Source organism: Schistocerca serialis, chromosome 3 (genome assembly GCF_023864345.2).
Source record: "Schistocerca serialis cubense isolate TAMUIC-IGC-003099 chromosome 3, iqSchSeri2.2, whole genome shotgun sequence".
NCBI classification, from domain to species: domain Eukaryota; kingdom Metazoa; phylum Arthropoda; class Insecta; order Orthoptera; family Acrididae; genus Schistocerca; species Schistocerca serialis.
Window position 1 is genome coordinate 31,958,766 of NC_064640.1, and position 24,752 is coordinate 31,983,517.

Here is a 24,752-nt window from a genome sequence, read left to right on the forward strand (position 1 = left end):
CTACTACAATATGAACAGACTTAAGATGAACAGTGATCACTGACCTTAACCGTGTAACTCTTGTACCCAAACTGTCGCACTCTATTTCTTGTGTGAAGAAATAACTGTGCCTCGAACTGAAGTTAGCTTTTCCTTTCTGTATGATGATTTCTTAGGGATGATGCTCTTACTAAGCGTATTTGATATAGAAATTTATTGGAATGAACTGAGCTGTAGGTCCCGTAAATGAATGTAGTATCAACCGTCTTATACTTTAAATAGTGTAATTATAATATTTTTTTTCTTTGGAGCACTGACATTTGGATATTCCACACTCCTCCAAATCGTAATTGAAAGATGAACATACTAGCTGAAATCATATTTACATACTTGTACATTGATTCACATCAAGTGACACAAGTGTGTTTTGTATATAGAGCTAGGATTTGATTTTATGCTCGAACGAACATTACTTTTCATTAGTTTGCTATTCTATAAAGATTTTACTGTGCGCCCAGTATTATCTTATACGCCTGTTTCATACTGTGATTTGTTGTATGGTGACTTATGCTTGAACACCTGTATATTTTGTATGTTTATTTTATATTGCGATGAACTGAGATTTTCTTATACCATGCAGTAAAATTCTAAAGTTTGTGATGGTATTGTTGTTGTTGTTGTGGTCTTCAGTCCTGAGACTGGTTTGATGCAGCTCTCCATGCTACTCTATCCTGTGCAAGCTTCTTGATCTCCCAGTACTTACTGCAACCTACATCCTTCTGAATCTGCTTAGTGTATTCATCTCTTGGTCTTCCTCTACGATTTTTACCCACCACGCTGCCCTCCAATACTAAATTGGATGCCTCAGAACATATCTTACCAACCGGTCCCTTCTTCTAGTCATGTTGTACAACAAACTCCTCTTCTCCCCAATTCTAATCAGTACCTCCTCATTAATTATGTGATTACCCATCTAATCTTCAGCATTCTTCTGTAGCACCACATTTCGAAAGCTTCTATTCTCTTCTTGTCCAAACTATTTATCGTCCATGTTTCACTTCCATACATGGCTACACTCCATACAAATACTTTCAGAACCATCATCAGTTATTTTGCTCCCCAAATAGCAAAACCCCTTTACTACTTTAAGTGTCTCTTTTCCTAATCTAATTCCCGCAACATCACCCGACTTAATTCGACTACATTCCATTATCCTCGTTTTGCTTTTGTTGGTGTTCATCTTATATCCTCCTTTCAAGACACTGTCCATTCCGTACAACTGCTCTTCCGGGTCCATTGCTGTCTCTGACAGAATTACAATGTCATCGGCGAACCTCACAGTTTTTATTTCTTCTCCATGGATTTTAATACCTACTCCGAATTTTTCTTTGTTTTCTTTACTGCTTGCTCAATATATAAATTGAATAACATCGGGGAGAGGCTACAATTCCCTTCCCAACCACTGCTTCCCTTTCATGCCCCTCGACTCTTATAACTGCCATCTGGTTTCTGTACAAATTGTAAATAGCATTTCGCTCCCTGTATTTTACCCCTGCCAACTTTAGAATTTGAAAGAGAATATTCCAGTCAACATTGTCAAGTCTTTCTCTAAGTCTACAAATGCTAGAAACGTAGATTTGCCTTTCCTTAATCTAAGATAAGTCGTAGGGTCAGTATCGCCTCACGTGTTCCAACATTTCTACGGAATCCAAACTGATGTTCCCCGAAGTCGGCTTCTACCAGTTTTTCCATTCGTCTGTAAAGAAATCGCGTTAGTACTTTGCAGCTGTGACTTACTAAACTGATAGTTGGGTAATTTTCACATCTGTCAACACCTGCTTTCTTTGGGATTGGAATTATTATATTCTTCTTGAAGTATGAGGGTATTTCGCCTGTCTCATACATCTTGCTTACCAGATGGTAGAGTTTTGTCAGGACTGGCTCTCCCAAGGCTGTAAGTACTTCTAATAGAATGTTGTCTACTCCCGGGCCTTTGTTTCGACTTAGGTCTTTCAGTGCTCTGTCAAACTCTTCACGCAGCATCGTATCTCCCATTTCATCTTCATCTACATCCTCTTCCATTTCCATAATATTGTCCTTAAGTACATCGCCATTGTACAGACCCTCTATATACTCCTTCCACCTTTCTGCTTTCCCTTCTTTGCTTAGAACTGGGTTACCATCTGAGCTCTTGCTATTCATACAAGTGGCTCTCCTTTCTGCAAAGGTCTCTTTAATTTTCCTGTAGGCAGTATCTATCTTACCCCTAGTGAGATAAGCCTCTACATCCTTGCATTTGTCCTCTAGCCATCCCTGCTTAGCCATTTTGCACTTCCTGTCGAGCTCATTGCTGAGACGTTTGTATTCCTCTTTTGCCTGCTTCATTTACTGCGTTTTTGTATTTTCTCCTTTCATCAATTAAATTCAATATTTCCTCTGTAACCCAAGGATTTCTACTAGCCCTCGTCTTTTTACCTACTTGATCCTCTGCTGCCTTCACTACTTCATCCCTCAGAGCTACCCATTCTCCTTCTACTGTATTTCTTTCCCCCATTCCTGTCAATTGTTCCCTTATGCTCTCCCTGAAACTCTGTACAGCCTCTGGTTTAGTCAGTTTATCCAGGTCCCATCTCCTTAAATTCCCACCTTTTTGCAGTTTCTTCAGTTTTAATCTACAGTTCATAACCAATAGATTGTGGTCAGAGTCCCACATCTGCCCCTGGAATTGTCTTACAATTTAAAACCTGGTTCCCAAATGTCTGTCTTACCATTATATAATCTATCTGATACCTTCTAGTATCTCCAGGATTCTTCCATGTATAAAACCTTCTTTTATGATTCTTGAACCAAGTGTTAGCTATGATTAAGTTATGCTATGTGCAAAATTCTACCAGAAGGCTTCCTCTTTCATTTCTTACCTCCAATCCATATTCACCTACTATGTTTCCTTCTCTCCCTTTTCCTGCTCTCGAATTCCAGTCACCCATGACTATTAAATTTTCGTCTCCCTTCACTACCTGAATAATTTCTTTTATCTCATCATACATTTAATCAATTTCTTCACCATCTGCAGAGCTAGTTGGCATATAAAATTGTACTAATGTAGCAGGCATGGGCTTCGTGTCTATCTTGGCCACAATAATGCGTTCACTATAATGTTTGTAGTAGCTTACCCGCACTCCTATTTTTTTATTCATTATTAAACCTACTCCTGCATTACCCCTATTTGATTTTGTATTTATAACCCTGTATCCACCTGACCAAAAGTCTTATTCTTCCTGCCACCGAACTTCACTAATTCCCATTATATATAACTTTAACCCATCCATTTCCCTTTTTAAATTTTCTAACCTACCTGCCCGATTAAGGGATCTGACATTCCACGCTCCGATCCGTAGAACGCCAGTTTTCTTTCTCCTGATAACAAAGTTCTCTTGAGTAGTCCCCGCCCGGAGATCCGAATGGGGGACTATTTTACCTCCGGAATATTTTACCCAAGAGGGCGCCATCATCATTTAACGATACAGTAAAGCTGCATGCCCTCGGGGAAAATCACGGCTGTTGTTTCCCCTTGCTTTCAGCCGTTCGCAGTACCAGCACAGCAAGGCCGTTTTGGTTAGTGTTACAAGGCCAGTCAGTCAATCATCGAGACTGTTGCCCCTGCAACTACTGAAAAGGCTGCTGCCCCTCTTCAGGAACCACACGTTGGCCTCTCAACAGGTACTCGCCCCCCCCCCCCCCCCCCGGTTGGTTGTGGTTGCACCTACGGTACGGACATCTGTATCGCTGAGGCATGCAAGCCTCCCCACCAACGACAAAGTCCATTGTTCATGGGGGGGGGGGGGTGATGGTATTAGATATTATATATTTTGATAAAGTATGGATGAAGTAAATAATAAATTATTTAGACTGTGAATAAAAACTAATAATTCCTTAAAAAGATGGAATGGGAGAGTGTGTGTTTGAAACCATCAGTGTGTGAATGAGTAGAGGACATGATGTCGTATGGCTTATGGAGTTCTTTGGTGTGAACGTAGACTGACTGACTGATGGGACTGTTTTACATCGTTATTTCATCCCCTTCCGCCCATATGGGCGGGGCGGGGGGGGGGGGGGGCGGTCAGCTGTACAATACACCGTTCATCATCCAAGGGCATTCTTCAGTGAAGGGCATGTATACAGACAAAACAAAGATGACAGAAAAAAGTATGACGACTGTTAACTTTTTAATTAAAAAGATTAATGACGCACCATTATAAGGACGAAAAATATATACAATTAAAAAACCACAATTATAATGAGGTGATATTCTTCTCTGAAAAAAGGGATGGAGCAATGCACTTTCACTTAACAAATGAAGGACCTGCACTGGGTGAGAAGTACTGTGGGAGGAGAAAATATTTTCCACAGTGGTTTAGGGGTGTGGGTAAAGAGATAGGGATCTGTTAAGTGGGGAACCCATGGAGATGAGGTAGGAGGTGAAATGGATTGTGGCAACAGAGACGGTGGGAAGGAGAGAAGGTGAGGAGGAGTAATGGTTTGGGGGAGGGTAGTGATACAAGAAGAAAGCGTTATGGGAGGGTGGAGAGCAAAAAGAAGAGAGGAGCCGTGATGTGGAGTTGGATAGGTGGGGAGAGATAAATATCAGGACGTATGTCATTGTCTGGGAGAGAGCTACGTTGCGTCAAGAGAGGATATGGAGAATATGTAAGTGTAGGGAAGAAGGGATGTGTTTGTACAAGTGCGGCAGTATACCAAGGTTGATGAGCAGAGAGGAGACAATGAGGTTATTGGAATCTAGTTTGCAGATAGTATTAGAGATGTGGTGTTCAATGTGGGTGAAGGTAAACGGATGCGGAAAGTGAGACGGAGGACCTTATAGAAATCTGGTGGGGCGCATATCCATGCAACATTTTGCACAGCAGATTTTGTAGATGTAGAAAATAGTGGAGGGTTTTAATACCCAAGTTCAGCATGTTGGCAGTTTGCTGAGGCTGGCACGGTTTTCTGCTTATATAGCCACGATTGCAGCCTCTGGCACCAATCGGAGAGGGTCGAAAGATCGTGTGCGCGGAAGGTGAGTTGGACAGCTCACGATAGCTCCGGCCCGCCGTGCGACCACTGAAAGTGAATGACCAAGCCAGGCTCCTACCCTCCGCTCAAGTAAAACATCCAAGAACGGTAGCTTGCCATCTTTCTCCATCTCTACGGCAGATTTCATGTTGGGATGAACACCGTTCATGTGATCGATGAACTGCTGCAGTGCATTTGCACCGCGAGGCCGTATCAGGTAAGTGTAGTCAATGTACCTTAGGAAGCAAAAAGGACGCAACTCCACATAGTTCAGAACCTGCTCCTCAAAGTGCTCCGTGGAGAAATTCGCGACTGCTGGAGACAGTGGAGATCCCACCGCTGTGCCATCCGTCGTTTCATAATATTCGTCGCTGTACAAGAAGTAGGTTGTCGTCAGAACATGACGGAGCAACTTGACAGGAGGACACTGTTTGGTCAAAAGATTCAGTGTGTCTTGCACTGGCATCCACGTAAAAAATGACACAACATCCAGACTAACTATTACGTCGTTTCGGCCTATTTCCATTTTCTTGAGTTTCATCAAATGTCTGAGAGTTTACATCACTGTGTTCACAACGTCTCAGCCCTGGCAGTCAGTGGTTTTACTTCTGACTATGATGGGAGAGATAGACATCAAAAGCTTGAGAATTTTATTCGAATCGACACGACTTGAAAACCGAGAAGATTTTATTGGGACATGCCGCCGCTAGAGACTCCGATGACACAATTGAAAGCTAATTTTGAAGAAGCACGAATGAGTATAAGCAGGCACAATAATATAAAGAACAAGTTCAGTTCATCACCAAGTTTGATGATGAATGAGTGATGGTTTGATAGGTTACGCAGGAATGAAGTCTCACTTGAGAACGTAATCCCAGCGTCACGTAGGATCAATATTTTTTTGATGCAGTTGTGCCGTAACAAGTTTTGAGCACAACTGCAACAATACAAATTTAAAAATGAGCTGGAAAGGGTGACGTTACACGACCGTTTTTTCGCAAACAGTCACACAAAGTATGCAGACCCTTTTGATCGGAGTATTTAACTGACACCGAGGAATAAGCTTAACAGAAGTACTAGAGATAGTTGATAACTGACAGATAGCCTCACAATTCACTTACTCTTGATTCGGATTTTCATGCGTCATAGATGTGACAGAACGCTGAAAGCATTCTGGACAATGTAGGGAGAGTAAGAATCGGTCGTTACCATAAGAGCCATTTCACAGAAGACCTACTGAGAGAGAGACAAGGGTCAATATTCCACGACCAGGCAGTTCTTTGCGACGCCGCACTGGGGAGCCTACAGCTTCGTGGCCACACAGATAGGACATTCTGCGGTGCAAGGTCCCACCGCCAACATTTTATAACCTGGAGACAGAGAAACGTTTTAACAGGAACCACTACTGCTTAAAAAAGTTTATCTCCGGATGAAACCGGACGCCACCGTACGCCACACATAAACATGTCGAAAAAGGAAGGGGACCTACAGTTCTGGGCCTTTGAAGACTTAAGACACTGTTGGACATGTTGACTTCGCAAAAAACAAATGTTTTCATGATATTAGAATCGCAGGATTGACTTTAACTACAGGTTAGGCAGAGAAATTCGGCTGTGGCGCCGAAGATCACCTCTTTCGTCACAGAGAGCGAGGGAGATCGAGTGAAGCGGGTTTTCACTGTGTGCTATTCTGAGGAGTATTTTCACTGGTCGGTGCTCAGAAGATCCGGGACCCAGCCAGTCTGAATTCAGAAAGGAACACAAAAAGCAGCAATGTGAGGTTCCCCTGAAGTAAACATTCGAGTAGAAATCAGTTCATCTTGGGCTTCATCTTGGACTTCATCGTCAACTTCATTTGAGAATCCATCTTTGACTTGGTTGACGGCGAGTGCCGTACCAGAGCTGATGTATCGAGGGACATAGAGAATATTCAGGCTGGTCTGCACGTTGCTATTGGCGGGAGTCGTTGGTTCCGTCTGTGACTGATTTTGCAGCCACTTCCGTCTCCACCTACAACACTACGGTGAGATCGAGCCACAACCGCGATACGGGGTGTATGGAGCTAAAGTCATTTTACATGAGATCTGAAACAACAACAGATAAAGAAGACAGAGTAGGGACCCAACATCAGTTCCATAACAGACTTGTCAATTTAACTGACACAAAGTTAACAAAACAAGAACGAGAACTACTTGAAAAGTGGCCAAAACACAACATGAACACAAACCTGTCACACAAAATCATAGAAAACCAGATCACAGAAATAGAATACATACCAAAGCAAGAAGAAAAGTTGGAGAACCCAAATTTCAATGCCAGCTTGACACAGGAGCTTGTAGCAGAAGAGATAAAACACATAAACAAGGAGAAAAAGACACACATCACCTCAAAAACAAAAACAACAGAGCAAAATATATCTATAAAACTAAACAAAAAACTCCAAAAACACAATGTTATCATCACCAGAGCAGACAAGGGGCATACACTTGTACTGATGAATGAAGCAGCTTTGGGTTTTCTACCATATTTTGAGACAATATTTCAGTGTGGAAACTATTAAAAGCATCTCGCATTGACGTCAGCACTAAATTTCGAGCTTCCGTGAAACTTAGCCGATCTTGGGGATTTTGCGTTCTTCTGAATTTGGCATGCTTTTTTCATGGCTTCTGCAACAGTGTTCTGACGTGTTTTGTGTACCATGGTGGATCAGCCCCGTCTCTTATTAACTTATGCGGTATGAATCTATCTATTGCTGTCGATACCGTATCTTTGAATTTGAGCCATATCTGGTCTACACTTACATAATTAGCTTGGAAGGAATGGAGACTCTCTCTTAGTAAGGCATCAAGCGAATTTTTTCTGCTTTTTTAAATAGATATATTTTGCGTTGATTTTTAATGGTTTTGGTTGATATGGTTTTGAGCTTCGCCAGAATGACCTTCTGTTCACTAATCCCTGTATCCGTCATGACGCTCTCTATTAGATCGGGATTCAAATGGTGCAAATGGCTCTGAGAACTATGGGACTTAACATCTGTGGTCATCAGTCCCCTAGAACTTAGAACTACTTAAACCTAACTAACCTAAGGACATCACATACATCCATGCCCGAGGCAGGATTCGAACCTGCGACCGTAGCGGTCACGCGGTTCCAGACTGAAGCGCCTAGAACCGCACGGCCACACCGGCCGGCAGATCAGGATTATTTGTAGCTAAGAGGTCAAGTGTGTTTTCGCAAACATTTACAAGTCGTGTGGGCTCACGAACTAATTGTTGAAACTAATTCTCAGAGAAAGCATTTAGTACAATTTCGAAATATGGTTTCTGTCTACCACAGGCTTTGAACATGTATTTTCGCCAACAAATCGAGGCTAGATTGAAGTCTCCACCAATTATAGTTGTACGAGTGGGGTACTTATTTGTAATGAGATTCAAGTTTTCTTTGAAGCGTTCAGCTATTATATCACCTGAGCCGGGGGATCGGTAGAAGTAGCCAATTATTATTTTGGTACGGCTGTTGAGTATAAGCTCTACCCATAGTAATTCGCAGGAACTATCTATTTCAACTTCACCACAAGATAAACTACTACCAACAGACACAAACACACCACCACCTACTTTATTTAATCTATCCTTTCTCAACACGGTTTGAGCCTCTGTAAGAATTTCGGCAGAATTTATCTCCGGCGTTAGCCAGCTTTCTGTTCCTATAACGATTTCAGCTTCAGTGCTTTCTATCTGCGCTTGAAGCTCTGGTACTTTTCCAACACAGCTACGACAATTTACTACTACAATACCGACTATTAATTAGTATATTCTTCTCGTTTCTTTGCCCTGTACCCTTAGAGACTGGAGCCCTTTTTCATTTTTCCCAAGACTGTCTAACCTAAAAAAACCGCCCAGTCCACGTCACACAGCCCTTGCTACCCGTGTAGCCGCCTCCTGTGTGTAGTGGACACCTGACCTATTTAGCGGAACCCGAAACCCCACCACCCTATGGCGCGTTCGAGGAATCTGCAGCCCACACGGTCGCAGAACCGTCTGAGTCTCTGATTCAGACCCTCCACTCGGCTCTGTACCAAAGGTCCGCAATCGGTCCTGTCGACGATGTTGCAGATGGTAAGCTCTGCCTTCATATCGCTGGCAAGATTGGCAGTCTTCACCAACTCAGACAGCCGCCGGAAACCAGAGAGAATCTCTTCTGATCCATAGCGACACACATCATTAGTTCCGACATGAGCCACCACCTGCAGTTTGCTGCACCCAGTACCCTCCATGGCATCCGGAAGGACCCTTTCCACATCTTGGATGACTCCCCCCGTTATGCACACTGAGTGCACATTGGCTTTTTTTCCGTCCTAAGCTGCCATATCCCTAAGGGATTCCATGACCCGCCTAACATTGGAGCTTCTAATAACAAGTAAGCCCAACCTCTCCGCTTGTCCGGACCTCTCAGGAAGACCGGCCACTGCCGCAACAGGCGAGGCCGGCCTTGCTGGCTCAGTAGTACTTTCAGCAGTGGGCAGCACCTCAAACCTGTTACGGAGGCGTAAGGGTACAGCCTTGCGGCCAGCACCAAATGTCGCCTTCCGCTCAGGGATTCGCGACTCCGCCACGGTTCACCAATCACCGTCAGGCAAGTGTCGACCGGCAGGGACTAACGAATCCGAGGGTGCAGAGGCATCAGAGATACCAGGCGATGCTACAGGTTCCAGAGGCGCCAAAACGCTCGCCTCGGGTGTCCCAATGTCACCGTGGCCCAGGGCAACAGCCTGGAGCCTGTCAACCACGGCCAACACAGCTTCCAGCTGTTTACGGACGGTGGCCAATTCCCCCTGAATCCGTACACAACAGGCGCAGTCCCCATCCATCGCTAACAATTTTTTTTCCTCTCTTTTATCTTATGGGCAACGGCCTTGCTGCAGTGGATACACCGGTTCCCGTGAGATCACCGAAGTTAAGCCCTGTTTGGCGTGGCCGGCCCTTGGATGGGTGACTATCCAGCCGCCATGGGCTGTTGCCATTTTTCGGGGTGCACTCAGCCTCGTGATGCCAATTGCGGAGCTACTCGACCGAATAGTAGCGGCTTCGGTCAAGAATACCGTCATAACGACCGGGAGAGCGGTGTGCTGAACCCACGCCCCTATTATCCGCATCCTCCTCTGAGGATGACACGGTGGTCGAATGGTCCCGGTAGGCCACTCGTGGCCTGAAGACGGAGTGCTCTTTTATCTTATAAGCCGTTCAAAACAAACAGATGACTGATGACTACGCGAATTTACACTTTACAGGTACTAACACGCGATGCTACAACTGTCAAACACTATAATACGCCCGAAATGTGTGAATTAAACTATGCAAGTACCCAATAACACGCAAAGAAATTAAGAATTAAACTATGAAACAAATAAGTGAATTCAGAGTACGACTTGCTGCTGGCTGCTGCTTATCCAACGGCGGCAGGGAGCTCACTGGCTGTAACCAACCGACACTGGCCGTTCAAAACAAAAACAGATATGCCAAGGCCTTGTTATACCCATGTAACCACTGTTTGTCATTTGCTTTGTCAATAATTTTATCGCAGTAAGGCAAAGTAGTTGTGATCTGTGTAGCATTTTGTAGTCATAAGGTTCAACAGTCCTTATTTTGAAGGGCACCCTACTTTATGCAACGCCTGTCAAGCTTACAATTCACTTAAACTTGTGTCACATTACAAGGCCAGGGGAAGTAGTGAGTACTGCGTACGTACATTGGCTGACAAATGGAACACTATATTGGAAAATGTTGAAATAACTGCGTTGATACTGACAACCAGTTTTTTCGCTAACTGTGAACACTTGACAACCGGTTATTTAATCCAGTTAAGTTATTTTTTGCCGCCTGTACTGGAGATTGCTTGTGAGAAAGCAAATAGCCAATTCTCCTATAGTCAGTCTTTCTCTGGAGAATGTTGTCACGAAGCTCAGAGGCACCAGAAAATTTAAAATGAGTCTCTTAAGGACAGATACACATTCGTCTACCCTGAGCGTTGCTGCCATCTTAACAGAAACGTATTGTTGGATCCCTTCCACTCTATGTTGTGAGAGTCTACTATCCTTTCCGACATTAGGTCCGACAGCCACCAACATTTCAGTGGTAGGAAGGCTTGGTTGCTGCAATCGCAAGCCTTCAATTGCATTTACAGGTGCAAGCTGATGTGGTCCACTCAGCTGTCAAAGTCTAGGTGCCAACATTAGTTTTCTGTACAGGCTGCTTCAATGCTGAGGTAAATGCCGTCATTATGGTGACTCTGTGGCCTTAAACCCCTTATCCGCATCTTCTGCGAAGACAGGACACTCCTTGCTTCAAGCTGAACGGGCTTGGGAGCAAATCACACACATGTATGGGGGCAGTACACTGAATACCTCGTCCGTAAGCAGCGCAGCCACCTCTTCCACACGTAGCCTGACCTTTACGACCCATGGTGGTGTGATTGAAGTATTGACACATTTTATTACGGTCATAAGGCCTAACTTTAAGTCGCAGAAGGCCTGGCGCGATATACTCACAAGGGGAGGCCGCCAATTGTGAAATTCAGATTCGATTCATACTGCGCATAATAAAACCTCATGGCCAGAGGTGTAAAGTGGCAAAGCACCAAGATGCACTTCTCAGCCGTTGTCGAGAAAATCAACAATTAAGAGAAACCGTTGCGGTGAAATACTCTCTACGATTAACAATTTTCTACAGCGTCGTGGCGCAGCGGTAAGCGCTTGGGTTCGCAATCCGAAGGTCGCCGGATCGAATCTCGCGCCATGCAACATTTTTTTTTATTATTAGTTTTTTGTAATTTAATGAATTGCTTATGCATGTTGGTGAAGGCGGATCGCTCTCCAATTGTACCGCCTCCATTTTTCCTTTTGTTTAACAGGGTGTACCATAGCTCTCACGTCCGCACTGATTTTTGACGATGTTATAAGTTGCGCTAGGGACCGCATCTACCTTCTTTCGAAGTTAGCAGGCAACTACGCTGTTACGCGGCGGCTCGTTTCGGCCCATTCAACATCTGTCCTTCAAGTGTAACGAGCGAGTAACGGAGTTTATATTTCATACCTGCCACAGCAAATTTGTGTTCGTGGGGTTTCTATTCTAATTCGAACGTTTGACTTACGCTATACGTATTCGTTTCAGAATATCGTTTCTACGTCTTCCGTTAACTATACGTGGTTAACATTATGAAGACAATTAATAACATTTGTGAAATACAACTTCGTTTGCGGAAAACATAATGATGTTCGAAGTCGCCAGTTTTTCCACGACAAACGACTTTCAACAACTTATTATATGCATAATTGTTGCAACTGATTACCGGGAAATATATATATATATATATATATATATATATATATATATATATATATATATATATGTGTGTGTGTGTGTGTGTGTGTGTGTGTGTGTGTGTGTGTGTGTGTATACACACATTTGAATTACAAAAAACAAATACTAAAAAAAAAAAAAAGGTTGCATGGCGCGGGATTTGATCCGGCGACCTTCGGATTACGAACCCGAGCGCTTATCGCTGCGCCTCGACGCTGTAGAAAATTATTAATCGTAGAGAGTATTTCACCGCAACGGTTTATTTTAACTGTCTATTTTCTCGACAACGGCTGAGAAGTGCATCTTGGTGCTTTGCCACATTACACCTCTGGCCATGAGCTTTTATTATGCGCAGTATGAATTGAATTTGAATTTCACAATTGGCGGGCTCCCCTTGTCAGACAACTTCGGTAGACTGAATGTCAGGATAAAAGACGCTGACTTCTGAAGCTCACCGTCAACCCTTTGCATGAAATTTTGTTCTTTAGTGATACGTCCACCTTCCTACTTCTGTCGGAGTTGTTCGGCATTTACATCCATAACGTCCTGGCACGTCACAATTTCATTACAAAAACTTAGCACAGTTTGCAGCTCACTGTTGATAGCTTATTCTCCAAGTAGTTTAGTACGTAGCAACTTGTCCACAGAAGTGTACCGCCGACCGTTGTGGTCGAGAGGTTCTAAGCGCTTCAATCCGGAACCGCGGTGCTGCTACGGTCGCAGGTTCGAATCCTGCCTCGGGCATGGATGTGTGTGATGTCCTTAGGTTAGTTAGGTTTAAGTAGTTCTAAGTCTAGGGGACTGATGACCTCAGATGTTAAGTCCCATAGTGCTCAGAGCCATTTGAACAGAAGTGTACCATTGTGTAGCCTCTCGATAGGTTTAATTTGTCCTACGAGCCCCTCTGGAACTTTGTAGACGTATAATGGCGACAATTTTTCAAGGAAAGCTTCTACATGTTTACCAACAATAAATATATTATCTACATATGCATCTACATCTACACGATTACTCTGCAGTTTACAGTTAGGAGCCTGTTAGATGGTTTATCGAGCCACCCTTAAGCTGCTTCTCTACCATTCCTCTCTCGAACACCGAGCAGCGAAAACGAATACCTAGATCAATACTTGCGAGCTCTGCTTTGTCTTATTTTATTGGGATGGTCATTTCCTCTTACATAGGTGGACACCAACAAAATATTTGCACACTCTGAGGAGATTATTGGTGATTGAAGTTTTATGAGAATGTCCTGTCGCAGTGAAAGACACCTTTCTTTTAATGATTGCCGTCCCAATTCGTATATCATATCCGTCACACATTCTCCCCTGTTTCCCGATAATACAAATCGACCTGTCCATTTTAGATCTTTTTCGATATCCTCCGTCAATTCTGTCTGATGCGGATCCCACACCGCACAGCATTACTCCAGAAGATGGCGGACAAGCGTAGTGTGAGCAGTCTCTTTAGTAGACCGTTACATTTTCTAAGCGTTCTGCCAATAAATAGCGGTTTTTGGTTTGCTTTCCCTACAACGTCATCTGTGTGATCGTTCCAATTTGAATTATTCGTAATTGTAATCTCGAAGTATTTAGTTGAGTTTACAACCTTAAGATTTGTGTGATTTATTGGCTGACTGAAACTTAGCGGATCCTTTTTAGTGCTCATGTGGATGACTTCACACTTTTCGTAATTGCCACTTTTTGCCCAATACAGATACCTTGTCTCAATCATTTAGATATTCACATTGATCATCTGATGACTATGGCAGTTAATGACAGCATCGTCTGCAAACTATCTAAGAAGGCTGCTCAGGTTGTCTAATAAATCGTCTGTGTAGATCAGTAGCATCAGAGGGTCCATAGTACTTCTTTGAGGAACGCCGGATATTACTTCTGTTTACTCGATGACTTTCTGTCAGTTATTACGACCTGTGACCGTTTTTGATGTGTTGGCAAATGTGCCAACACCTTGTAGATACAGGAGGCCGAAATGCACGCTATCTAACGCAGACGGGCGTGAATTCTGGAACAGGATAAGTAGTGAATTCTAATAAGAAAAGTATGCAGCTCCTCGAATACTTATCTTTATTCCATCCTTGTGGTACATCGCTCTTGATAATACAAATAAGACTATCTTCAGATACGGTTAATGCCGCCTTGCTAGGTCGTAGCCATGAAAAGTATGCAGCTCCTCGAATACTTATCTTTATTCCATCCTTGTGGTACATCGCTCTTGATAATACAAATAAGACTATCTTCAGATACGGTTAATGCCGCCTTGCTAGGTCGTAGCCATGGACTTAGCTGAAGGCTATTCTAACTGTCTCTCGGCAAATGAGAGAAAGGCTTCGTCAGTGTAGTCGCTAGCAAAGTCGTCGTACAACTGGGGCGAGAGCTAGTCCGTATCTCGAGACCTGCCTTGTGGTGGCGCTCGGTCTGCGATCACATAGTGGCGACACGTGGGTCCGACATGTACTAAATGGACCGCGGCCGATTTAAGCTACCACCGAGCAAGTGTGGTGTCTGGCGGTGACACCACATTCCTCCCCCGCAAATCGGGGAACGGTCGTGTTATAAGGCTTCCGTCCGCCGTGGGGAGGACCCCATGTTGACGTATGCGATGAGGTGGGGAGCCTAACAACAGGCGAGGCTGTGCCACCCGCACCCGGCCATTCGGTCCGAGGGGATCTAGGAAACGCCTGAAAACCTAGTCCAGGGTGCACGTCAACATGCGGTGTATGCGCCCGTAAAGAGACAGGAGGGGCCGAAGGGTCGACCTCCATTGCGTCGGGGTACCCGACGCGCGAATACGCCATGTGGTCCGGCGCGGGCAAGAGTTCCATGGCGGAGGACAGCTGGTCACGGGAAGCGATCGGCGGCGCGTGACCCAGGGAGGCGCTTGGCGGCTGCAGCGAAGCGGCGAATGCGGGCGGCGCCGGCGGGAGAACAGGCGGCGGCGGCGGCGGCTGCGGCGGCGCGTCGCCATGGGGCAAAATGGAAGGCATCGTCGGTAACACCTGGGGATGAGGCGAGCCAGTGGATGGGTCCCCAGGGCGCTGACCGGACGGCACCGTCGCTGAAAGCAGACGGGGAGCGGCAGAACCCGTGCGACGACAGAGGCGTAGCTGATTGAGATGCCGACGCACCTCACCAGAGGCCCCCAAAACCAAATACATCGCGCGGCCGAGGCAGCGAAGAATGCGCCCGGCGAGCCAACGCCTTGAACCTCGATAGTTGCGACAAAATACAACGTCGCCTGGAGCAAAAGCAGGAGTCTGCCGCTGCACAGGAACCTGATGCGGCGGATGCAGCAAAGACATCAAGGTTCGATGAGGACGACCGTGGAGCAACTCAGCCGGCGAGCGACGATCTCGGGGCTGAGAGCGATACGATGACAAAAAGAGCAACAAGGCGTCCTCCCGAGAATGCGACTCTTTCAACTTCAACATCTGTGACTTGAAAGTCCGGACCAATCGTTCAGCGGCACCGTTTGACTGAGGCGAAAACGGCGCGGATGTCAGATGTTGAATACCACTGGCCTGGCAGAATGACTGAAATTCTGCGGACATGAATTGTGGGCCACTGTCGGAAACAATAGTCTGCGGAAGACCTTCAATGCAAAAGATAGCAGACAACGCTTGGATGGTGGCAGAGGACATCGTGGAAGACATCCGGACAACAAAAGGAAAATTACTGAAGGCATCTACCAGAACCAACCATCGAGCATTCCAGAATGGACCAGCAAAATCGATGTGCAAGCGTTGCCAAGGAGAAGTGGCTTTTGGCCATGCAAAGACTTTCCGCGGCGGTGCGGATTGTTGTTCGGGACACGCCATGCAAGAAGAACACATATTCGTAATCGCAGCATCGATTCCGAACCAAGTACAGTGCTGACGAGCAAGTTGTTTCTTTCGCACTATACCCCAATGTCCTTGGTGAAGAAGCTTTAAGACAGAGGACTGTAACGAACGTGGGACCACGACTCTGGACTGATCATTATCAGAACGCAACAACAAAACACCACGTTGAACAAAAAGTCTCTCCTTGTGAGCAAAAAATCGGCGAACCAACGGAACCTCGATCCGTGACTTGGACAAGGGCCATTGCGTAGCAACAAAACGCAAAACGGTAGCAAGGACAGGGTCAGCAGCTGTGGCTGTAGCTACACGACGAAAATCAATCGGAAACGATTCGACCACGTCATCGGTTTCCGAATCAATGAACATGCAAGCAAGTTCGGAAGAATCGAATGCTTTATCCTCAGCAACAGGCAAACGGGACAACGCATCGGCGTTTCCGTGCTTAGCACTGGACCGATACAGGATATTGTAGCAGTACTGCGAGAGGAAAATAGACCAGCGAATGAATTTCTGCCCTGTACGCGGAGGTACAGGCTTGTTCGGATGAAAAAGCGATGTCAAAGGTTTGTGGTCTGTGATGATGGTAAAGTGACGACCATACAAGAAATCATGGAACTTAGTAACACCAAACACGAGAGCCAAAGCTTCTTTCTCTATCTGCGAGTAATTTCTTTGCGCAGATGAGAGCAATTTAGACGCAAAAGGCAATAGGGCGATAATACGACCCATCTGTGTGCGCAAGCACAGCACCAATCCCGAAATCCGATGCATCTACCATCAACAAAAGGGGTTTCTGGGGATCGAATGGTGTAAGGCAAGTATTTGAAAGCAACGCCGATTTCAACTGGCGAAAGGCGCGTTCGCATTCCGTCGTCCAGATGAACGGAACACCTGTACGGCGTAAGCGATGAAGCGGAGCTGAAATGGAAGAGGCATTGCGCACATTCACTCACACCTTGTGATTCTAAATCATTTAATGTTCCGGCGATCTCATCACGCAATGCGTGGGGAACATTGCGCGCTCTGAAAAATTTCGGTTGCGCGTTTACTTTCAGTTCCAAATGTGCTTCATAATTCTTAGCGCAACCAAGGCCAGGTGCAAAAATGTCTGCAAATTCTTTACATAGCCGAGAAACACTGTCTGAAGGCACAGTCTGGTTCACTGATAGGACCTGATTTACTACAGACAAGTTAAACAATTGAAATAAATCTAAACCAAACAAGTTCACTGCAGTAGAAGAACGAAGAACGTAAAATGACACAAGTTTTGTTTGTCCCTTATATGTTGCAAGAAGGGTGCACTGTCCTAACACAGGGATAAGCTGTCCTGAATAACTTTTTAACTGAACATTTGCGGAACGCAATGGAGGTTTGCCCAGTTGTTTGTACGTGTCGTGATTGAGCAATGAAACTGCAGCTCCAGTATCGAGCTGGAATGGTATGACCTTGCCATTAAAGTCCAAATCTACAAAAAGTTTATTGTCCTGCCGACGACAAGAACGACTGTCTCGTGCAATTTGAACTGATACAGGGACAGCATCACTGGCTACTTGACGTGATTTCCGGCGACGTCGACGCACACTTTTTGTGGGACAAACACAGTCACTGTTAGAGAAAGTGGCACTGGACGAAGCGGAATTAACTACATGAATGTCCATGGGCGAAGGTTCACGATTCTGAGTGTCCTTGGTTCGATTCCGGCGCGAAGCAAAGGGCCTGGAACGATGAAGAGTGTCTGATCTGAGCTTTTTCTGGCAAACACTTTGAACATGTCCTTTCTTATCACAGAAAAAGCAAATAGCTTGGCGTGACGGGCAATGTTCACGCGAATGTCTAGTAGCACACCGCGGGCATGATTTCACTGCATTTGTGTGCTGGCGCGGCACATTTGTGTGGCGGCAGCTGCACGGTCGTGTGCGAGGGCAGTTTACCGGGCCGCGCAGCGCGCCCGGCGGACCCGGTTAATGTTACACACGGCTGGCGAAGTTGCGAATGATTCCTGAGCACAGTCAAGTGTGTCTTGCCTATCCAATATGTCTATCACTTGTTGAAGGGACGGATTAACTAGTTTCAAAATCTGTTCCCGTATGCGAACATCAGAAACGTTCTGTGCAATTGCATCACGTACCATAGTATCTGAATAAGGAAGGCCACAGTCACATTCAAATGCACAGTCCCTAGTAAGGCCTTGCAAAGTTGCAACCCACTCCCGATTAGTTTGACCGGCCGTACGTTTTGTACGAAAGAAAGTATACCTTTTTGCAACTACATTAACTGTTTCTTTGAAATAGGCGTCTAATGCCGACAAAATTTCTTCGTATGACAGAGTTGCTACGTCGCGTCGGGGAAACAATTTCACTATCACACGGTAGGTGGACACACCTACACACGAAAGCAAAAACGGCTGCCGCTCATTACCTTGAATTCTGTAGGCGGCGAGATGAAATCCAAACTGGCGGGACCACTCGGTCCACGATTCTTGCGCCGCATCAAAATTGCGAAACGGCGGTGCAACTGCATGTTGTGGCTGCGGTAGCGGTGAAGCGGCGGCTGCCGCATCGGTTTGAATGGCACGTTGACCCTGGACGAGCTGTCCAAGGGCATCCTATAACGCCTGCGTCTGCTGATTCTGCAAGCGATAAAATTCGGACAGTACATCTGGCGAAGCCATGACACAAGTAAATGTAAGCAATTAGAAAGAACAACACCCTTTCCATTGCCTCGTCGCCAATGATGTGTTGGCAAATGTGCCAACACCTTGTAGATACAAGAGGCCGAAATGCACGCTATCTAACGCAGACGGGCGTGAATTCTGGAACAGGATAAGTAGTGAATTCTAATAAGAAAAGTATGCAGCTCCTCGAAAACTTATCTTTATTCCATCCTTGTGGTACATCGCTCTTGATAATACAAATAAGACTATCTTCAGATACGGTTAATGCCGCCTTGCTAGGTCGTAGCCATGGACTTAGCTGAAGGCTATTCTAACTGTCTCTCGGCAAATGAGAGAAAGGCTTCGTCAGTGTAGTCGCTAGCAAAGTCGTCGTACAACTGGGGCGAGAGCTAGTCCGTATCTCGAGACCTGCCTTGTGGTGGCGCTCGGTCTGCGATCACACAGTGGCGACACGCGGGTCCGACATGTACTAAATGGACCGCGGCCGATTTAAGCTACCACCGAGCAAGTGTGGTGTCTGGCGGTGACACCACAGTTTTGACATGAAATCACGAAACCAGACACACAACTGAGACGATAATCCATAGGCACACAATTTAATTAGAAATCGCTGGTGAGGAACGGTGTCAAAAGCCTTCTCGAAATCTAAAATTATGGAATCAATTTGACGCTCCTGTCGATAGCACTCATTATTTCATGAGAATAAGACTAGATGTGTTTCACAAGAAGCCAATGGCCTTGCCGCAGTGGTAACACCGGTTCCCGTCAGATCACCGACGTTAAGCGCTCTCGGGCTGGGCTAGCACTCGGATGGGTGACCATCCGGTCGGCCTAGCGTTGTTGGCAAGCGGGCTGCACTCAGCTACTTCTCAGCTACTTGATTGAGAAGTAGCGGCTCCGGTCTCGGAACCTGACTTACGGCCAGGAGATGGCGTGCTGACCACATGCCCCTCCATATCCGCATCCAGCGATACCTATGAGCTGAAGATGACGCGGCGGCCGGTCAGTACCGCTGGGCCTTCATGGCCTGTTCTGGAGGAGTTTAAGAGTGTTTCACAAGAACGATATTTTCTGAATCCGTGTTGACAGTTTGTCAATAAACCGTTTTCTTCAAGATGATTCACAATGTTCGAGCACAACATATGTTTCAAATTACTGCTGCAAATCGACGTCAGTAACATGGGACTGTAATTCAGCGGATTACTCCTATTTACTTTCTAGAGTATGTGAAATTATATATTTCTTTATGCTGATAAGAAAAACATTACGAATTTTTGGTGAATTTTGCTCACAAAAATCAGAGAGCCTCTTACTATTTTAATCCACAAAATTTTGTTCGAAAGGTCCTATGATTTGATGTCCCATTTTACTTGCTGTTCTGCTGTTCAAATACCGTGAAACGACAAACTGTATTGTTTTTACGATATCCTCTACTATCACACTTGTTTTATTACAGTAAATGTTATCGCGATGTCTTCCCATAATAATATAACAGTACCGATTATTTAATGATTTATTTCACTAATTTTTGTAATGGTTTATTTCACTACACCAGGGTACAAAACTTTTCATCCAACCACTGATTGTCACTCACCGTAGGCAAGTATGCACTTCTTGTAAGCTCTTCACTAAATTGCTATTTGACATCCTCAGGTACAAAAGCAAACTGTTGTGTTGGCAGAAGAGCCAACACCGTGTTACTAGAGGAGGCCGAAATGCACGCGTTTCAGCTCACGCAGGCTGGCGTGAGAAGGGAAGAAGTACACTGATGTGAGGTCTGGAGCATGACAAGGAATTACAATTCAGAAAGCGGGCGTAATTAGTTTCATACTTAACTTTAATCCATTAATGATGAACGTCGCTCTTGACGGTACATGATTCACAATATTAACTGTTCAGATTATAGTAACTGGTAATGGCGCCTTGCTAGGTCGTAGCAAATGACGTAGCTGAAGGCTATGCTAAACGGTCTTCTCTGCAAATGAGAGCATATGTAGTCAGTTAACCATCGCTAGCAAAGTCGGCTGTACAACTGGGGCGAGTGTTAAGGAGTCTCTCTAGACTAGACCTGCCGTGTGGCGGCGCTCGGTCTGCAATCACTGATAGTGGCGACACGCGGATCCGACGTATACTAGCGGACCGCGGCCGATTTAAAGGCTACCACCTAGCAAGTGTGGTGTGTGGCGGTGACACCACGCCTTCTCTTACATTCGCAGACACCTCAGCTGGACTAGCTACACGGGGGTCTCGTTGGGGTTTTGGGTGTTAATACTGTTCAACGGATCACCCGAACCGCTAGGAGTAAAAGAAAGTGATTTAGGCTTCATTGTAGTTCCACGAGCAGTCAGGAAAGTAAGCGTCCATCCAGACACAGCTGTACTCGAGCAAGAAAGCCTCATACAAGTGAGGTATGGCAGGTACTCCAGAGGTTACTCTATACCACGATCGTGCGACCATTAGCCCCAAATAGGATACTACAGGAGAAAGCACTCGAAGTAATACGGATGTCACATGTACAGCAAATACGGAGTCTAAATGGTACATGAATAACGTGATAGAGAGAAAGGAAGCTGATCCGTTCGGCACACAGGAATCGTTACATTCATATCTGTATTATACTGGATTGTGCGAATGTATCTGCTATTCAGTTCCATCCAACATGGATAAAAATACATCTTACAAGCAGTGTAATGTGGTAATAATGAACTACTCCGATGAGTAGTTAGTAGAAATGCTCTGACGTTTTCAGCTATGCACTAATTATGAACCTAGAAAAACCCCTCTACCCAATAATACAAAAATGCTATTAATTTCAATAATCAATAACGAGAAAATTTGTTCATGAATTAAATGCACTGTTTTAGCTTAAAAACGCTAGTATTTGTGCAACAAATGTTCAAGAGTAGGACTGCTCAAGTAAAATACATTATTGGTACTCATCTGGTTGTTTGGTTCTGGTCAAAAAAGGTGCTCATTGAATTGGCGGTCATTAGTCTAGGTAGTATGACTCTGTTTTTAATTTGATGAATAAATGCTTGTTGAAACACATGCTTCCAGAAATTTATTTCCTTGACCCCACACTGTCAAATAATGTAACATTTTCACAGTCTTCCATATTATATTGCAGACAAAACAAATGTAACATTACGATGTTGAATAAACAGACTTGCATTTTTCACAAAACCAGAATCATACGATCAGTTCGAAAATTTAAAGATATAAATTTTTTGTACAACTTATTGTAGCAATGAGTGAATGTATCAGACCGAGTTAAACTACCGCTACTACTCTACATAAAGGTAAACAAGCACTGCTACTGTATGAAGTTAAGAAAAAAACAGCTTAAGTATCTTTTTCTAGCATTGCTAATGCGCATGCTTTTTAGCGCACTCTCATAACCAAAGACAGTATACAACATCTATGAATTACAACTGTTTGCTAAGACATAATTAATGTAAACTGTTACATGTTCAATAAAAATAAATTTCAGGGGTCATTACGTAACATCATTTGTGTTAACTTTCAAAATTATGTTTTATTCACTCTTGTTTGTATATCATGCGAAATTATCACTATGTCTAATTTTCTGATAGTTTCACGTTCTTGAATTTTTAGCAGCAAAAACGTTCTTGTGAATTACGAAGTGGTTCAAATGACTCTGAGCACTATGCGACTTAACTTCTGAGGTCATCAGTCGCCTAGAACTTAGAAATAATGAAACCTAACTAGCCTAAGGACATCACACACATCCATGCCCGAGGCAGGATTCGAACCCGCGACCGTAGCGGTCGCTCGGTTCCAGACTGTAGCGCCTAGAACCGCACGGCCACTCCGGCCGGCTGTGAATTACCAAAAGGTAAATAATATGCATAACATTTTTTCAGCATAATGTAAACATCGCTCAATTTCAGACTAGTTTAAGTGTGGTTGCACTTGGTAGGGTGTCTGGTGGTGACAATGGACCAGGAGGCCCAGTGGAAACATTGCTGACGAAAAGAAAAAGGTGACTTCAACTTCAATTACTCATAGTATCGTCAGATCAGCGAGGCAGACACCCCTCACACCATTGACCGCGGCCGGTGCTGCGGCGTGGCCAGCCGCTTCCGCCTGGAAAGTGATGCTCACGTAGGCTACCCATGATGCTGACGACAGGCCAGACAATTACTGGCAGCCTCAATAGGCAACGGCCGTGGCGTTAGCAGTGCTGCGTGTTGTGCTGCTATGGCGTTCTATCGGAGAACGGCCCTTTGTTGCAACTCAGCCCCGAATGCGCTCACCGTGGTGACTGCTGTCTGTGGGATGCAGCCCACTGCCCTGCAGCAGGACGGCGGCTGGTACTCAGGCACCCTCAAGGAAGTCAGTTCTGGTGGAGGCTGGCGCGGACGGCAGATCAGTGACACCTTGGACGCTGATCCTACAATGAACTCACTGCTGGCAGCGACTGGCCCAACACGGACACCAACTCATGGATGCTACTGGTTATGCTCAGTCGTCTCGTCGTCTGGCGTGGCCTTGGCCTCTTTATGATGCTGGTGAACTCTGAAGAAGGAGTGCCTCTGCCTCAAAATTCAGGCCTGTTTATACGCCGCTGGTGAACATATCTTATATCAAATCTGGCACCAAGCCACGTATCTCATAACAACAGTCTTGCCCTATTATGGTCTTTACTGCTGTGTGCTGTTGTTTTCACTGAGTACCGTTAGCGCTTCTCGCAATCTTTTGGCGTACATGTTATTCTCATCCACATGTCGCCACAATGCGGCTACCATCCGACGGATGTTATTGCAACACTCCACAGCGACTTTCTTACGACTTATCATTAATTTCATTAAAAACTGTGTAACGCCACAACAGTAGAATCCCATAAAATACTTCGAATGAGTAAGCGGTATCGGAAGATCAGCTCAGACCTAGGTACGTCTTAACCTTCAAGCTCCAGAATGAAATTTGAAACGCTATCTGGCTATTAATGATAAACAAAATAGTTACACACACACGCACTTACATAATTTAAGCGCATCTAAAACTGGATTTTGCACAGGTACCATCTGAAAATTGAGCAGTAACAAATGATTCATCAATAAACTGACCAAGAATTAAATAATTGTTTCTTTCTGCCTATTGCACCCTGCAGTGCTCATAAGGATGTCCGCTCAAGCATGCAATCATTGCTTCTCAGCATGAAAGATAAAATGAACCATTGAAAATTATCACATAATATGTGAATACCATTTTCATATAGTAACTTACTAAGTTTCTAGATCACTCCACAGTACATTTACTGAGCACCGATCGTTCTTGGCCTACCTTTCTGCATCTGAAACATAATTTTGTGTACGAGATAAGAGAGAACCCTTATTTCTAATGTTTTGCAGTTCAAAATTTAATTCAGTGATTGGTCTCTGGTGTATAAGGATATACATCGGCCATGATTAGAATCAACAGGTTACAGCAATAGAGGAGACCCTGTGAAAACCGACATACCAGGCAATACCTCCAGCATCGTTTTCTCATCTGACACGAGTAGTCAGTGGGAGGTAGTGCTGCAGCATAGAGGATGATACCTGAAGTATAATACAGAGGCGGCGTGTTATTGTGAACAACAATTCCATTGTGGCACTGAAACTTAATGTTTATTGAATTTTGATGCTATTTTCGTTTATGCTTAAAGCGTGATAAACGTTTCGATAGTTTTTTTAACTAAAATAACTATAATGTAGGTAGATTCAAATGGTTCAAATGGCTCTGAGCACTATGGGACTTAACATCTGTGGTCATCAGTCCACTAGAACTTAGAACTACTTAAACCT

The 24,752-nt window shown here is 44.7% G+C and overlaps 1 protein-coding gene and 1 pseudogene across 1 annotated transcript in view; one reads left to right on the forward strand and one right to left on the reverse strand.

Annotated features, from left to right (window-relative positions):
- Positions 1-24,752, reverse strand: part of LOC126470668 (S-antigen protein-like) — a 34,801-nt gene that overhangs the window by 8,667 nt on the left and 1,382 nt on the right. The window lies entirely within an intron of this gene.
- On the forward strand, positions 19,671-19,788 carry LOC126471923 (5S ribosomal RNA; annotated as a pseudogene).